Source organism: Lotus japonicus, chromosome 1, assembly GCF_012489685.1.
Source record: "Lotus japonicus ecotype B-129 chromosome 1, LjGifu_v1.2".
Classification (NCBI taxonomy): domain Eukaryota; kingdom Viridiplantae; phylum Streptophyta; class Magnoliopsida; order Fabales; family Fabaceae; genus Lotus; species Lotus japonicus.
In genome coordinates, this window is record NC_080041.1 from 64,985,243 (window position 1) to 64,990,896 (window position 5,654).

At 27.7% G+C, this 5,654-nt stretch overlaps 1 long non-coding RNA gene across 2 annotated transcripts; it reads right to left on the reverse strand.

Annotated features, from left to right (window-relative positions):
• Positions 1–2,150: 2,150 nt before the first annotated feature.
• Positions 2,151–4,450, reverse strand: LOC130731971 (uncharacterized). 2 transcript variants are annotated; one of them, XR_009016901.1, is made up of 5 exons: positions 3,928–4,450; positions 3,790–3,840; positions 3,459–3,628; positions 2,917–3,169; positions 2,153–2,267 (listed from the first exon to the last, which is right to left on the reverse strand). It is a non-coding gene; the product is annotated as an uncharacterized LOC130731971 (long non-coding RNA). The 2 variants fall into 2 exon arrangements; XR_009016902.1 differs by lacking the exon at positions 2,917–3,169 and having other exon boundaries at positions 2,151–2,267; positions 3,928–4,443.
• Between the last annotated feature and the right edge of the window lie 1,204 nt (positions 4,451–5,654).

Here is a 5,654-nt window from a genome sequence, read left to right on the forward strand (position 1 = left end):
TATATGCTTGTCAAATTAAGTTTCAATTAATCTGAATTATTGCAAATAAGAGCCCATTTGGATACGGAGTTTAGCAATTATTAAAAGCATTGAATAAGCTTCAATAAGTTCTATTTAGTATTTAATCCGCATCCAAACAACCTCTAAACTCATTAAAGACATAAAACTCTTCGAGCACCTATTTTTCTCTTCAAGCTTCTACTTTTTTTTTTATTATAAACTCGAACTCGAGAAGTTATTTGTGAAAAAACTGAACTCTTTTTCGCTTGGTAGAATTTTAATTGAAATAAGAGCAAATTTATTTCAAAACTACTTCATCCTATAATTAAAGTTAAATACTTAAAGACATATTAATAGAAAATAACAAAATTGAATGATAAATATCATAAAGAACATGGAGATTCTTAACCTATAAAAGGAGATACTTTTTTAATTAACTCTTTAATTTCAAAGATGCAAAAAGTTTGATAAAGATAAGAAAAGGTGATGATCAGGGATGAAAATACTAGGTAAAGTCATTTAAAGGGGATTGCTTATCTAAAAAAAAATTAAAGGGGATTGTAACCTAATCAAGCATAACCGATTCAAGGATTTTTCTTTTTATACATTGAAAGATGATTTGAGGATATTGATTAGTAGTTTTTTTCTTCTAATATGTATATTTAAAACAATCAATATTACACTGTTTGTGTAATATTTTATTGATCCCTAATGTATAATACAATATCTCATATATGCTATATCCCTTGAATTAAACTCCAATCGATCACAGAAAAGAAAAATTTATATTATACTTTGACCTGGAGAATCAATGTATTAATTAATATCCATGGAAGAAACCTACTACTGAAGGAATCATTATCAATATTCAGAAGGTAACTAATATAAAGTATGTAAGCCTATAAACTAAACCAAGTTTCACATTCTATAAAATTTAAAAAAAGCTATCTGGTTTTGGTGTGCTTTGACCCTCCAAAGAAGGGAAAGACACATATATAGTGCCCCACTAGCAAGGCACTCAAGGGACCCAAATACCGTTATCGGGTACTCGTTAGCAGTTAGCCAGTTACGCGACTGGCCAGGACCTTTTAAATGTTGAGCTTTTCAAAAAATATTAATTGAAAATCAAAATATATATGAAAATATAAGATAAAAATTTACTTTTTATTTATTTAATATTTACTAATGTTTAACAAATATCTTGAATAGATGCGTTCATGCTTGTTTCCCGATGTATTAAAAAAGATGCGTCCAGGTTTATTTTAATTATTTCATACAAAAAATTCAAGGACAGTTTAACTTTAGGGAATATTCCTTAAAGAAAAAAACTTTAAGAATATATTCTTGTGCAGTTAAATGATAGATTACGATAAAAACTGATCTATTATGAATCATATTTTTACCATTAACATTCAATATATGTTATTTACATTATTCTCAATACATGTAAAAATTTATTTGTAAATAACCTATTAACTTGTGAACCATGTTCTTCTTAGTTCACGTCTTCACCATAGATAAAAGTTATATTCTTATAATAATTAGAGCTATCAAAATGAGCCAAACTCACTCAACAAAATCTAGGTCACTTTTTGGTCAATCAAGAAATAATCAACCCAGTTCAACCCACCATGAAGTATACAAAACCAAAAATAAATAAATAAAAAACAAACAAAGTATAAAGAAAAATAGTTAATGATGATAAAAAAGTGAATTTAAGTGAGTCAAATGATCACATGTTATCCGAATAGATAAAAGTGATCAGTTTATTTATAATCCAACTTACCTATGAGTTGGGCTGGCTCACCAGCTAAAACCCATACTGAGAAATCTAATCCCAATTAATTGGAATTTGGAAAGAATTTAAATCATTAACAACTAGTGTTTATTTTACTCGTGCGTTGCACGGAGAATATGTCTATTGTATTTGATACATCGATCATATTTTAAATTATAAAAAAATTTAAGATACTAAGAATGTAAGAACAATCATAATGAAGCAGATGATAAACACATATTAATAATGGAAAAAAATAATGTGTCTATTATATTTGATACATCGATCAATATTTTAAATTATAAAAGATTTAACATACTAAGAATGTAAGAACAATTATAATAAAGCAGATGATAAACACATATTAATCATGGGAAAAAAAAAGAATGTGATAGTATCACAAATTAGGATTGTGAAAGATAAATCATAAAATATGACATCATTTTGTTTATTTGAAGTCATCCAAGTTTGAGTCAATATTGCAGGGTACCTACAAAATTTATGAAATATATCAGACTTTGTACAAAATTTACCAACCTTAAACCGACAAAAATAATTTTTCATAGATTTCAAATTGGCAAACATAGATTTCTTTTGGTAATAAATTTTAGGTGCAGAAATTTCTCCTCTCCATTTATAACTGGATGCATTCGGTTGGTATCCCATTTGATTTTATTTGAAATTTAACATAATATCAATCAATTGGTTTATAATATAATGATTGTTTAAAAAAATATAATGATACTTTTTATATAAAACAATATCTCACGTAACATATACATAAAGAAATCTCTAATTTTAAAAAGAAGATTTTAATATTTTATGAAAAAGTTTCTCATATTTAAAATTTTTAAATTAGCCAACATAGATTTGTTTTGGTAATAAATTTTTGGTGCAGAAATTTCTCCTCTCCATTTATAACTGAATGCATTCGGTTAGTATCTCATTTGATTTTATTTGTAATTTAACACAATATCAATCAATTAGTTTAGAATATAATGATTGTTTAAAAAAATATAATGATACTTTTTATATAAAACAATATCTCACGTTACATATGCATAAAGAAATCTCTAATGTTAAAAAGAAGATTTTAAAATTTTCAGCATAACACGTGTCAAAATAGGAGAAAGATTTACTTATACATAGGTGGCAACACCTTGAAACATCATTACAACAAACATTGATCTTTGCATGCTCTTTTTTGCCACCATTTATCAAGAAGTGTGGTCCCTTAGAGCTGTATAGTAGTCACCAATTGTGTTTAGAATAACACATTTTATACTATCATTGGTGTAGAACTCATGCTCTTTTTCTTGCAGATCCATCACAGATCATCAATCATCGTCATGCTTTTTTGGTAGTTGGGAGCATCAATGTCTTTCTTTTACTCTACATCGTTGGGAATGATCTTAAATTGTGCAAGATGATGCATTTGTTATATAAAAAAAATACAAAACCAAATTGCAAACCAAGCAAGAGCTTACATTGCACATGTGAGATGGACAAAACAGATTGAGAGGAACAATGAAATAATGTTTAGGTAGTGGAAAACAATTGAATTACCAGAAAAAAGGTGTGCAGCAGACATGCAAGTTCATAAAACCCGGATAAGAGTTAATAATCTTTTTATACTAAGCAATCAGAATGTGTGAAGGCTATAATAAATTTCTTGCCTTACCTAAGATTAGGATGAGAAGTAATGTCCATAGAGCTCAGCAAAGTCCCTATCCTCATTATATGAACCCAGAACTGTTCATTCTGCCACCAATCTTATATACTAACTCCATTCCACTTCAGATCAAGAATTGCAGTAACAAAATGGAGACGAAAAGGAGAATGAACCACATGCTGGAAAAATTACTTATTTGCATCAGATTCATAATTCTAAGATCCAAAATCAACACAAATCAGTAGCTATAAATTTATCAGCAAGAAATGAGATATCAAGAGCAAAGGCCATAAATTGGTGAATGAAAATAAGGAAATTTGATATGATTCATTCTCCTTACCCACATTCCCTTTCCATTCAGGTCATTTACTGTGTTAATGCTTGCTTCCCACTAAGCAAAAATTCAAGTATCAATTATGAAGCCAAACTAAATATAACTTATGAGTTATGAAGATGCAGCTATGAGTACAACTAATACCCATGGATGTGAGAGGTATAAGGATGTAGTTCCCGGACCATAAACCCAAACATTCTTGAGCCAAATAGGAAATTGCCTGAAAATCAAATAGAATCAGACCTTTAGTTAAGCAAATTTAGAATTTAACCATGTACTAATTGAAAAAAAGCTTTCACTATTCAGATAGTAAAGCAAAATAAAGGAGACTATAGCCATGTCTAAAAGCTATTTAGAGTTGACAACAAAAAAAACTATTAATTCATAAGCAAAAATAGCAAAATCTGGAATTGAAAGCAATCATATGAATAAGTATCTTAGCTAAATCTCATTTCTTTAACTGGGTCAAATTTGTTGGATGTCCTTTGTTGGATGTCCCTTCTTCTGAAAGAGTTTCTCTGCCTTCATGATACTGACATTGTAGATGAAGTTTTGACAGCCAAAACTGGCAGGCAATGATGCAATTAAATAAACTTGCAATGGGAAGGATAAAAGCATGTAAGTCTCCTATCAATTGGTCGTACATTCAGAATAAGGGTTGCATAAGATGAAGCATCATATCATTAGTTTATTTAAGAGATATGGAAGCATCACAGAAACCACCAACAAATACTAAAGCATATATGAAATTAAACAAAACAATCACAAAATAGGGAGCAATGAACAAATTAAGAGAAAATTAAAGGCCGTGGCTTTTAGGAATTGAATCAACACTACCAAATATAGTGCTCACTAATTAAGTCAATCAATTCAGCAACAAAATATAACCTTTAGGAAGCGAAGCATAAACATTGATGTCAAACACTTACACAATTATCAGCACCACATAAAGTAAGGTGCATACTCGAGTGATCTTCCTCATTTTACCTCCATGCCAACCGGTTCACAGTAGAGGCATGTAGGGGAGGAGATGGCTGATGCAGTATTAGTAATGAGTAATTTAGGTAAATCTTAGATAATTAAGGAAAATCTTTTAAGATTTTAAACATTTATGAAAAAGTACTCAGATTTAAAATTAACTTAAAAATCCAGTTTCAAGATTTGTTATGGAAATAAATTTTAGGTGAAGACAAAGTTTATTTTTACAGTAATAATTAATTTTTTTTTATTGAATTTTCGGATTTTTATTTAATTAAGGATTTTATGAGTTTTTATTAATTAATTTTTAAGGTATTTTTATTTAATTTTTTAGTTTTTTATTTAATCTAGGTAAATCTTAGATAATTAGGGCAAATCTTTTAAAACTTTAAAATTTTATGAAAAAAAAATTCAGATTTAAAATTACCTATAAAAAATTGGTTTCAATATTTGTGGGACTAAATTAAAGATAGATAAAAACTACCAAAATCTAGCAAATCACAACATAAGAGAATCTATCAAATGGAATGACACGTGAATTTTTTTTTATGAGAAATTTGACACGTGGGATTTTTTTTAGAGTATTAATTAATTTAAAATAAAAATAAACAACCTAAATCCTAATTAATTTATGCACTAAAGATAACTCTAAAATAAAATAAAAATTTTCCTGAAATTAACATTAAATAAATAATAAGATAAATTAAGTTAAAATCAAGAAATAAACAACATAAATTCTAATCAAATCTAAAATTTAAAAAGGTAATGAATAAAGATAGATAAAAACTACAAAAATCTAGCAAATCACAATAGAAACTCATAAAATCCTAAATTAATTAAAAATCCGAAAATTCAATAAAAATACCATAAAAATTAATTAATACTCTAAAAAT